The following is a 12,982-nucleotide window of genomic DNA, read 5'->3' on the forward strand; positions in this document are numbered from 1 at the left end:
TAGCTCTTTGTTTCTTCAGTTAACCATGAAGGGTCAATGTTAGAAATGAAAAGGAAAAAGGTTGATAAATTATACAGAACTGCAGGGTGGAATACTGCTTATCCTACTTGGAGTTATGGTGAGAATAGCTTTGAGCAAATTCCAAATTTTCGTATGGGTTCTTCATTTCTGTCCTCCATTCAGCTTTCCATATCAGGCGTAGATTATTTATCACAGCTCCCGTTATTGCATCAGCTTGAGTAGTCCTCTGGCTCTGTCTGCAGGAGGATACTCATTTTGCATTCATAATTACCAAACTTAAAAGGAGCCAGTTAATTCTGCTTCTGTTCAGGGGTCTCATTTAGTAGAATGATGTCTTAAGAAAAAATATGGGAACTGAATTTTGTTTGGGCCTGGAATCCCAATTACTCTTAATCCCAGTATCTCACTGGTGTAGGTAACTAATGTTTATAGAAGGGATAAACTAATGTTTATCCACTCTTCCCCCAAATTTCTTTTCACTGCATTAAACAGTTGTTAGTTTAGTAACTTTGACCTGCTAGGGAGCTCAGAAGCAGAATCCTTCCTTCTTTAATCTTGTATTTATATAGAAAAGTGTGAGTTGGAGAGGTAACAATTATAGTTAATTAAGTTAATATACATGGTCCAAACATCATTCTAGTGATATAGGCTCCTGCAGTTAAAGAGTTCCAGTTAACTGGATTAAGCTCCTCCCTCTGCTCCATGTAGCAAACATCAGTTTTATAGTAATATTAGTTCTACTTGTCATATCTGTTAACAGTTGAAGGTATCTATTTTAAAATCAAAGATAGTATTCACTACCAGACAGAAAGCCAAATTTTAAATTTTATTTACCTCAAGTTTTGTTTTTGTTTTTAATGAAGACCGAAGACATATATATATATATAAATGGCTTTTAATGCCATAGATACATTAAAAGTATAATGGTATTTTTATCATCAAGCTTCATTTCATTGTAGTTTTCATTATCCTCTCTCTGCAGTGACTTTTTTCTCCTTTTTAATTTCCATAACACTATGCCATATATTTCTTTCATAATGACTGATGATGAATGCTGATTTTTAACATTAAATATTTTATGTGAAGAATTAAACCATTAGCAGACTGTGCAGAAATATGAATGTATCATATTCAAATTACCAAGTTAGATCCAAAAATTTAACATGTTTAATATAAAATTTTAGCAAATTTGTGTAAGTATAACCTCCTGAAAACTTTAGAGACAGATAACCTACTGTTCACTTAAGAAACATAAACATACAGTTTTCTTTTTCCTTTTCTTTTTTTTTCTTTTTTTTTTTTTGTGAAACAGGGTCTTGCTCTGTCACCCAGGCTGGAATGCATTGGCGCGATCTCTGCTCACTGCAGCCTCCGCCTCCCGGGTTCAAGCAATTCTCCTGCCTCAGCCTCATGAGTAGCTGGAACTACAGGCATGCACCACCACGCCCAGCTAATTTTTGTATTTTTTTTAGTAGAGACGGGGTTTCACCATGTTGGCCAGGCTGGTCTCGAACTTCTGACCTCAGGTGATCCACCTGCCTTGGCCTCCCAAAGTGCTGGGATTACAGGCGTGAGCCACCATGCCCAGCAAACACACAGTTTTCAAAATACTATCCATTTGTATAGCGCTTTTCAGTTTTTAAAGCACAAGTTTAAACATTTTATTGGACTTTCACAACAAAAATGTAAGGGACGCAAGATATTTTATTCTCCATTCTATAGATGAGGAAGCCAAGACCTCATTAAGGTGTGGTGCCCCAGTCTACCTAGCACCTATAACTAGCAGAGTTCAAAATACAGTCTAGCTGTATTGACCTTCAGTGTTCGTGCTGGGTAAATTCGTCCCCTTTCTATGAAGATTTGTCATTATTTGGTTCTAGGACTGGATATGCATTCATTAGTGCAAATCTAATCGTTGAGTAGTATAGGCACACCTTGGAGATGTTGTGGATTTGGTTTCAGAGCACTTCAATAAACCAAAAATTGCAGTAAAGTGAGTCACACAGATCATTTGGTTTCCCAAGCATATAAAAGTTATGTTTACACTATATTGTAGTCTATTAAGTGTATAATAGCATTATGTTTTAAAAAACAATGTATGTGCCTTAATTTTAAAATACTGTATTGCTAAAAAATGCTAATGATCAACTGGGCCTTCAGTGAGTTGTAATCTTTTTGTTGGTGGAGGTCTTGCTTCAATATTGATGGCTGCTAACCAGGGTGGTGCTTGATCAAAATTGGGGTAGCTGTGGCAATTTCTTAAATTAAGACAACAATGATTTGCCACATTGATTGACTCTTCTTTCTATGAAAGAGTTTTCGGTGGGATGCACTATTGTTTGACAGCATTTTAACCACAGTAGAATTTATTTCAAAACTGGAGTGTGTCCTCTCAAAGTGTGTCTCTACTTTATCAATGAAGTTTATGTAATATTCTAAACCCACTGTTGTCATCTCAACAATGTTCACAGCATCTTCACCAGGAGTAAATTCCATTTCAAGAAACCATTTTCTTTGCTCAGCCATAAGAAGCAACTCCTCATCCTTTCAAGGTTGATCATGAGATTGCAACAATTCAGTCACATCTTCAGATTCCACTAATTCTCTTGCTATTTCTACCACATCTGCAGTTACTTCCTCCACTGAAGTCTTGAAGTTCTCAAAGTCATTCATGAGGGTTGATATCCACATCTGCCAAACATCTGTTAAGGTCAATAATTTGACCACCTTTCATGAATCACAGAAGTTCTTAATAGCAGCTAGAATTTCCAGAAGGTTTTCAATTTGCTTTGCTAGATCTATGAGAGGAATCACAATGGGAGCTATAGCCTTATGAAATATATTTCTTTTCTTTTCTTTTCTTTTTTGAGACAGAGTTTTGGCTCTTGTTGCCCAGGCTGGAGTGCAAGGGTGTGATCTCAGCTCACCGCAACCTCCACCTCCTGGGTTCAAGCGATTCTCCTGCCTTAGCCTCCTGAATAGCTGGGATTACAGGCATGTGCCACCAGGCCTGGCTAATTTTGTTTCTTTTAGTAGAGATAGGGTTTCTCCATGTTGGTCAGGCTGGTCTCGAACTCCCGACCTCAGGTGATCTGCCCGCCTCAGCCTTCCAAAGTGCTGGGATTATAGGCATGAGCCACTGCGCTCAGCCTGCAATGTACTTCTTAAATAATAAGACCTGAAAGTTTAAATTACTCCTTGATCCATGTACTGTAGAATGGATATTGTAATAGAAGGCATGAAAGCAACATTAATCTCCTTGTACATCTCCATCAGGACCCTTGGGTGATTAGGTGCACTGTCAATGAACAGTAAATCTTTTGAAAGGAGCCTTTTTAAATAAACAGTAGGTCTCAACAGTAAGCTTAAACACATTCAATAAACAATGCTGTGAACAGATGTGATATTTACACATATGTTTTAAACGCTTTTTATTTAAAGTGAGAGACATCACAGAACATAAAACAGAACTACCGTTTGACCCGGCAATCCGATTACTGAGTACATATCCAAAAGAAATTAAATTGTTCTACCAAAAGAAATGTGTACTCACATGTTTATTGCAGCACTATTCACAATAGCAAAGACATGGAATCAACCTGGGTGCCCATCAGTGGTGGACTGGATAAACAAAATGTGGTGCATATACACTATGGAATAGTATGCAGCCATAAAAAATGAAATCATGTTCTTTGCAGCAATTTGGGTGCAGCTGGAGGCCATTATCCTGACTGACTGAATGCAGGAATAGAAAACCAAATACAGCATGTCTCACTTAAGTGGGAGCTAAACATTGAGCACCCATGGACATAAACATAGGAACAACAGACACTGCGGACTACTAGAGGTAGGAGGGAGAGAAGGGGCAAGGATTGAAAAACTAACTATTGGGTATTATGGTCAGTACCTGGGTGATGGTACCATTTGTACCCTAGACCTCAGGGTACAATGCACCCAGGTAACAAACTTGCACATGTACCCCCGAATCTAAAATAAAAGTTGAAATTACAACAAAAGTAATAAAAAATAAAATGAGAGATGTGTGACTCTATCTTGAACACTTAGAGGCCATTGTAGGACTATTAACTGGTCCTCTTGCAATATTGTTGTGTCTCAGGAAATAGGGAGGCCTGAGGAGAGGAAGAAAGACAAGAATAGCTGGTTGGTGGAGCAGACAGCACACATATTTATTGATCAAGTCCGCTGTCTTATGTGGGTGTAGTTTATGGTGCCCGAAACAATTACAGTAGTAACATCAAAGATCACTGATCACAGATCACCATAACAGATATAATAATGAAAAAGTTTAAAATACTGAGAGAATTACCCAAATGTGTCATAGAGACATGAAATGAGCACATGCCTTTGGAGAAATGGTGCTGGTAGACTTGCTCAATGCAGGGTTGCAACACATCTTTAATTAAAAAAAAAAAAAAAAAAAAAAGCAGTATCTGTGAAGCAGAATAAAGTGAGGCACAGTAAAACAAGGTACGCACAAATTTTAAAAGAGAGCTAAAGTAATTTTTGTAAAAGTACAGAACTTAGAAGAAATGAAAGAGGTGTCAAATAATTTGAAATTAACAAGTGTTAATAGTCTTTCTCACTCTCTCTGGATGGAGCAATGTTTCCTCTCATAAAATACCATGCTAGGATGAGAAGGATTATAGTAGATTCATCAAAGCTAGCAAAAGAGGAAATAAACTAGTTGCTTGAATAATTTCTGAGAATGACAACAGTAGAATTAGTACACCAATTCCAATATCTCCTCCTCACTAATATGTACATTTTTTAGTCAGAAATTTCATTATAGACTGATTCTCCAAATCTCCCTATATGGGACATTATTTTTATTGCTGTTTTAGACAATATTTCTTTTAGATTTATCCACATTTATCAATACCATCGCTCACTATTCCTTTTTTATTGGTCTCAGCTTTATTGAGATATAATTCACATGCAACTCACCCATTTAAAAGTGTACCTACATTTTAATATACTCACAGTATTGTGCAATCATCACCATAATTAACTTTACATTTACGTTTTCATCACCCCCCAAAAAACACTGTACCCTTTAGCAGTCTACCCCATTTCTCCATTTTTCCTTCCCAGCCCTTGGCAACCACTAATCTAATTTCTGTCACACTATTCCTTCTTGCATCTCAGCTCTTTCATTTTCCTTCTGCTAGAAGTAGAATTTCCTTCCATTCAGCAAACAAAAATTGTGACATTTCAAACCAAATACAGAAATATTTTCCTTAATTTCTTCTCATTCCCAAAGGCAAAAATATGTAGGACTTCTTTCTTTGAGCTGTTTTCTTCATTAGGATGAACTAATTCTTGAAATATCATCCTAATGATCAGCTGTTGAGACTACTAGTGAGTTGAAGCTGTTTTTGAAAGAGTTAAGGTACTAAAATTTTCTCCTCAAAAAATTAATCTTACTCTCTTTTTCTTAACTGGATTTTAAGATATTTAGTGTTCAGTAAAGACCTCTTAGGTTAGTAATTGCCTCCAAAATATAAGACACAAAACTTGTAAAGAAGAGTCAGCATCCAGGAGGCAAAACACCTTCATGGGGACCAGGGAAATGTATTGAGATATCAGAATAAAGTTGTCATTTATTGAGCAGTATTAAAGAAAACAAAGCCAGACTCTAGTTAAAGGTGGTAAAGACAGCTTCTATTCAGTAATACTACTGCAGTAGTGGAGAGAGACTTCAGAATGTTAGATATGAGTAATAAATTTCTCTTCAAATAATCAATATGTCAGTATGTTCAATTCTTTGCCTTCTACTTTTAAACTTAACTTCCTTGTAAAGCAACCTTTTTCGATTACCTGCTCCACCCTGACTCATTCTGATTACCTGCTCTGTCATAACCATTTTTCCTGCCAAACCTCACTTACCCCGTCATTCTCTTTAAATTAGCCAATCAGAATTAGTTTAGCCTGTGTGGTCTAACCCTAGCCAACAGGGGAACAACACAGCAGTGGGGGCCACGTGTGTCAGGGATAAGAACCCCTTCCCCTCCCTTGTCCAAGGGTGCACTCACCATTGCTCCATCTGTAAGGGCGCACCCTTCTATAGAAGTACATTGCCTTGCTGAGAATTAAAAAGAAGATTTCATATTCAAGTGCTATTTCTTTTGCGGCACCAAAACTTTATTTATAACAAGTATAAAACTGAGCCCAACTCCAATTGTGTAGAGATGATGGTGGTTTAAAGAAGAGACTGATGAAACAGGGAGGGAGAAACGAATGGCAGGTCCAACAGAGTCAGGGAAGTGGAAAATTACAAAAAACAAGAAGGGGCTTGGTCAATGTAATCAGGCCATCTGGTTTATTAATTGGCACTTATATGGAGAAGAAACAAACTTCGTACCTCCAGGACAGGAGACAGTTTTACAAATTGGGTAAGCACCTATCAAAATTCTTCCCTTACCCTCCCAAGGAGCCTGGGAGGCAAAAGAACAAGAGGGAGGTAAGAAGACAGGAGACGGGATGGGAGTGGGGGAGTGGGGAGTGGGGATGGGTGGAACTCACGCTACCTCCTTTGAGGTCAAAGACACAGCTCCAGGTCATTAAGGAGACAGTTCTGGGTGGTAGAAGATTTACATCTCAAACAGGCAGTTTATAATCAGGCTACCTATTCGTACTTTGAAAGCAATCTCTCTTTTCACTTTTTCCACTTTTAAGAACTTCTCTTTTACTTTGGTGTTCTATAGTTTTTCTTTAATATGTCTTGGTGTAGAAATCTTTTCATTTATCTTGTTTGGGATCCACTAGGTTTCCCATTTCTAAGATTGGTATCTTTTAAAAATTTGGGGAAATCCTTATTACCCCATTGAGTATTCCTCTTCTCCATTATCTCTCTTATCTCTGCCTGAAACTCTGATTAGATGTATGCTAAACCTTCTTACACTAGCTTCTGTAATGACCTATGTTTCATGTTTTCTATCTTTTCATCTCTCTGGACTGCATTCTAGTTTGTTTCTTAGGATTGATCTGCCAGTTCACTATCTTCGTTATATCTAACATGTTGAATGGTATTATCCATTTCATTATAATTTTTAATTATTATATATTACTTTGCAGAATCTTATATTGTACAAACACTTGGTCTTTTTTTATGGTCTCAGATTCCCTGATCATATTTTCTTTTCTTTTTCTTCTTCTTTTTTTTTTTTTTTAGAAACTGATGTTTATTTCCCATCAACCTTATTTCCGTGTTGCTTAAGAGCCCATCCAAGAACAGCTTAAGACCATTCAGTGGTTGCTCCTACCCATTCAGTTGCCTGAGCAATGGGAGCTGCAGACCAGTCTTCCGTGGCAGGCTGAGCACTCCAGTTTTCAGTAGGGAACTGCTGAATAGGCACAGAGGGCACCTGCACACCTTCAGACCAGTCTGCAACCTCAGGCTGAGTAGCAGTGAACTCAAGAGCTGAAGCAGTCCATTCACCCTGAAATTCCTCCTTGGTCGCAGCATTTTCAGCAGCAGGCTGCTCTTCTTTTTCAATCTCTTCAGGATCTCTGTAGAAGTAGAGATTAGGCATGACCTCCCGCGGGTGTTCACGGGAAATGGTGCCACGCATGTGCAGAACTTCCCGAGCCGGCGTCCACCACATCAAACCCGCTGACTGAGCTCCCTTGTTGCATGGGATGGTAATGTCCACGTAGTGCAGAGGAGAGTCGTTACAGAGCAATGCTAGGTAGGTTAACATAAGATGCCTTCATGAGAGGCTGATGGTCAGCCCTGGGGTCAGTAACCACAAGAAGCCATGGCTCCTGGAAGGCTGCCTGGATGTGGTTATTGAAGGTTCCAGGTGTGAAGAGGCCAGCACTTGGAGTGGCTCCAGTGGCAGCAGCAAACTTCAGCATATTTTCAAACTCTTAGAAAATTTCTGTTTTCTTTTTATTTTTCTTTTTTGAGACAGAGTCTCCCTCTGTCGCCAGGCTGGAGTTCAGTGGCGTGATCTCAGCTCGCTGCAACCTCTGCCTCCCGGGTTCAAGCGATTCCCCTGCCTCAGCCTCCTAAGTAGCTGGGACTACAGGTGTGCACCACCACCCCTGGCTAATTTTTTGTATTTTAGTAGAGACAGGGTTTCACCATGTTGGCCAGGATGGCCTCAATCTCCTGATTTGCCTGCCTTGGCCTCCCAAAGTGAGAAAATTTCTTTAAACATAACTGTTTTATATTCCATGTCAAAAATTCTATTATATGAGGATTTTGTGGTCTGTCGTTTTACTCACAGTGCCTTACTTCTTTTACTGTTTCGTGATACTTCACTCTTGACTGTTCATTTTATAAGAAACTTTTTTTGCGGTATCTTGAATCCTAGGCTGATGTTGAGTTCTTTCGAAGAAGTTATACATTTTTTTCTGCTAGTCACCTGAGGACATGGTCGTCTGGGATCATGCTTGAGGTTTTATGGACCACACATGCAGGATGAATCAGAACCCAAACTCAAGCAAAGACCAATTTGGGATTATGAATCCTCAGAGAATTCCATCCTCTCACACTATGCCAAAATCAATTTGCTTGTGAAATATCAGAGTTTGTTGCAAATTCATTCTTACATTGGTAGTATAGCTCTCTAGCATACAGTTTTTATGAATGCCTCCTGTTAGATTCCCTGCACTGACCAAGACCTAGGCTATATCTCACAGCTGGTCCCACAAAACCATCAGAATGGAAGCCAAAGAATTCTAGGGTTTAGCAAACATTCTCACAGCAATAGCCACCTGGGAACTTGCTTACCAATCAGGTGTTCTGAATTTATTTTGTGTTAGGGATCTGTTCCCTCCTTACTTTCGAGCAGCCTCATAGATATAGTTTTATATTTATAGATTTAGACATATATTTTAGCTATTTCATCATATATTGTAGTTATTTCAACAGTGAGGGTGATATAGATGATATAGGGTACCTATTCTACCATACTATCAGAAATAAAAATTGCTTTTATTTTATTCACTTTCTCTTAAATTCATATACATTTATTGCCCCCCCATTTAATCAGCCACTTAGAGGAAAAACTTCTATATCTGTTCTTTTATGGACATTCAAAGATTTTTTTTTTGTTTTTGTTTCATTTTTAGCAACAAATGCTTCTTTCAGTTTACAGGAAAAAAAAAAACGGTTCTATCTGAAAGGTACTCTGACATGCTATTAAAGGGAGTGTGGAATTGCACATGGCTCCCATAACCTTTGTCTTGGTGTTACTACTATGATTGTGGTACATTTCCAAGGCAAAAGGTTTTGCGGATTGTAATTAATGTTACTAATCAGCTGAACTGAAGATCGGGAGATCACTCAGGTGGGTCTAATTTAATCAGATAAGCCCTTTAACAGCAGAGTATTTTCTCTAGCAAGTAGCAGGAGTGATTAGTTTCCAAGCAAGAGAAGGATTGACATAGCGTTGCTAGTTTGAAGATGCAAGGATTTGGAAAGCAGCCTCTAGGAGTTGTGACCCCTAGTCAATAGCCAGCAAGAAAACTAGGACCTCATTCCTATAACCACAAGGAACTGGATTCTGCCAACCACAAGAATGAACTTGGAAGCAGATTCTTCCCGAGAGTCATCTCCAGATAAGAGCACAATCCACCAGACAGCTTGATTTCAGCCTTGTGAGATGCTCAGCAGAGAATCCAGTTGAGCCTACCTGGATTTCTGACCTAAAGAACTATATGCTAATAAATGCGTGTTAAGTTTCCATGGTGGTGGGCATTTGTTATGCAGCAATAGAAAACTAATGCAGGCATATTTCTACATCACCTGTAGCTTTAAGAAAAAACAAAACTAGTGATTTTTACTTGAAGCTTTTTGTTTGGGGAACACAGAATGCCAAACAACAAAAGCTCACCTTCAAGAGATACATTGTGCCTATGACTATACTATTAAACTTTGAACAGAGAGGATAATGCAATTGAGTTTGCTATTGGCAAGCAAAGGTCAATTTAGTGAAATGTCAAATACTTTTCGGTGAAAAGGCAGATCATTATATCTGACACCAAGTCAGTGTTCTGGGTTGTAATCTGTAAACCATTGTCTTCACATTACTCTCACAGAAGCTGACTCCTCTCTGTCTTTTCTCAGGTTAAAGCCATGTTCTCCAGTGCTCACCTGTGGGCTCTGGAAGTGCCCTCTTTCCTTGATGAGGCTCTAGGTCTCTGTGGCAAAGTGGAGCCACTTTGCATTTAGCTGCATGTTGACCTCCCTCTTCCTCCAATTCACCCTTAATTGCCTTTCTAGCTTCATTTCTGACAAATGTCCACACAGACCCTAAATTGGGAAGATATTTATTGTTGCCCAGACATGCCAGGTACTTTCCAAATTTCCAGCTTATTCTTCCTTCCCTGCATGATGCCCGTTCTTCCATTTCCACCTGTAGAAATTGTAGTTATCATTCAATATTCAGCTCAGGCGTCACTTGCCCCGTTTCTTGATTCTTCCAGGCAGAATTGGATAGTTCCTATTTTGTGTTTCCAAATACACAATAGAGGGCTTCAAAATAGCTGTTGCCCTCTATTGTGTAATTGCCATGACATTAAGTTACTGACATTAAGAACAATGGCCTGTACATCTATGAATCCCCAAAGCCTGGTGCAGTTCATTATTAGATGTTTGATCCTTGTTTGTGGAATTGAGTGAACCTAATGTGGCTCAGGCCCAGTGAGATAAACAAAATAATCAGGTGCAAAAAATAGTTCTATGCAAAAGAATAGTTCTATTTTTTTAAATGTATGAGTCAGCATATTGCTCACTACTTTCTCTTTAATTGGATTGTGTAGCCTCAGTGTTTCTCCCAAGTTTTCATAACCTGTGAGTCAACCACCACGCTTCAAAACCAGATAATTTCAACAGGTTCATCTCTCTGTCCTGTAGTATAACATCCTCCCAATCTGATACACATCTACATACAAAAGCCTCGTTCAGCTGCCTAAAAGTTGCTTTTACTAATCCACTCTCCCTCTGAAACCCCATAATAACTTTCCATAGCCTGGAACTGCATGGTCTAATATGGTAGTCACTAGCCCCTAGCCATGAGAACAGCTTGAGATGTACCAAAAATGTTAAATGTTCACTGGATTTCAAAGACATAGTATGAAAAAAAGAATGTCAAATATATTGATTTTATGTTGCGATGCCTATATTGGGTAAAGAAAATTTATCACTAAAATTAATTTTCCGTTTCTTTTTACTTTTTCTAATGAGGCCTCTAAAATTGTAAATTACATATGTGGTTTGCATTTGTGGCTTGTATTATACTCTACTGGGATGTGCTAGCCTACAGCATGAAATCCCAGCACCTGAATTTTGTGCTGTAATTCACATCTGGCTGTAATCTCTACTTGTCTCAACTCTCATATCCCACATATGAAATGTCCACCATGGCCAGTATTTTTTCAGAGACTCTGTGCTTTCTTATTCTTTTCTTCTGCCCACACTATTTCCTGGATGATCTTCTCTTTTTTTTTTTTTTTTTTTTAATTTTGCTTATCAATGTCTTATCCTCTCCTCCAAGCTCACTTTAGCTTCACTGACTGGAAGAAACCTCCTCTGATCCCAATAATGGAAAGGGATTTCTTCTAAAGGAAGGATTCTGATGTGTATTTATTGTATATTTATCTTGTCTCATCTATTACGTTATAAGTACTTAGAAGATAGGGACTATTTGATACACCTATCTGCTTATGCCTTCACAAACAGCATAGTGACTTCCCTCAATAACTCTCAAAAATGTGCAATACATAAATTGAAGGGAGGAATTCTATTTAGAAAATAGGTTATAGGCTACATACAGATATGTATGTATATATAGATATACATGTTCATATATGTAAATATATATACATATATACAGACTCAACATTTCATAATTTAATGAATAGGGAAAGACTCAGCAAGATTATGTAGGTCCTTAGAGAAGATTAAAGAATGAAAATCTTCAGAGAGAATCAACACTGAGAACATTAGGGCTGGAAGATACTGTAGAGAGCACTGCACTCATTTCCCTCTTCTTACAGATGAAGGAGCTGAGGCTGGAGACGTTAAGAGACCCCTGCTAGAATAGGAAGGCACGTGAGAAGTATACTGCTCTGTCTCCTGTGGTAAGTACAGGACCTGATACTTAAGAGGTCAATAAACATTGGCTGAAGGAATGAATGAAATGATCAGTGCAAAGTAAACACATCTAGTGAACTCAAACTAGGCTACATAGCCCCTGATTCTCAGAATAGTAGTATTTTCATTCTACCATGTAGAGAGGGGAAGGACAGTTGGGAAGCAATGGGGAGCTATATTTAAAACAGAATTTCAGCCAACCATTAGCCATTTAACAGTTTTTCTGGCAATGGCATCTAGGCATATGTGGATTCACAATAGTTAATTACACCTTTCCTTCCTTTTTGAATGACCCTCTCCAAGTTGGTCAGTGCTGATCTTGCTGGCATTTTTCTGTGTAGAAAAGAGTATATATGTGTTTTCAATAATTTTCCTAATTATCAGTGATGGATTTTCATTGATCACCTATCCTTTCGTGTCCTGGTCCCTTTCATACATTTATTTGTTGCTTGATATTTTACAGAGCACCTGTCTTATGTATTCTATATCATCAAATTTTCAAAGCAAACTTTAGTTTTTAGTAGCGCTTCCACTTTGAAATGTGGAGCCAAAGACTCAAAGAAGTTAACTTAAACTGATCAAATGTCACATAGCTAAGAAATGTTGGAGCTGTATGTGTCTTCTATATTATTTTCAAATATTATGATTGCTTCTCTGATTGCTTCCCATTATTAATTGTATTGAATAAGTACACAGATTCATTATGCTGAGGCAAGGGGTATAATTTGTGGCCACTGAACGGAGGGAAGCCGTTGGGCAATCTCATGATCTCAGTCTCCCCAGATAATTTCTTATTCTTTATTCTCTTCAAACACAATTTTGATGGTTTAGTACACA

The 12,982-nt window shown here is 38.2% G+C and overlaps 1 protein-coding gene and 1 pseudogene across 1 annotated transcript in view; both read right to left on the reverse strand.

Annotated features, from left to right (window-relative positions):
• HS3ST5 (heparan sulfate-glucosamine 3-sulfotransferase 5) overlaps window positions 1-12,982 on the reverse strand; it is a 295,400-nt gene that overhangs the window by 21,333 nt on the left and 261,085 nt on the right. The gene's annotated exons all lie outside the window — the stretch shown is intronic.
• LOC116471159 (small ribosomal subunit protein uS2-like) lies at window positions 7,278-7,899 on the reverse strand (annotated as a pseudogene).

This window comes from Hylobates moloch, unplaced genomic scaffold (assembly GCF_009828535.3).
Source record: "Hylobates moloch isolate HMO894 unplaced genomic scaffold, HMol_V3 SCAFFOLD_2, whole genome shotgun sequence".
NCBI lineage: Eukaryota > Metazoa > Chordata > Mammalia > Primates > Hylobatidae > Hylobates > Hylobates moloch.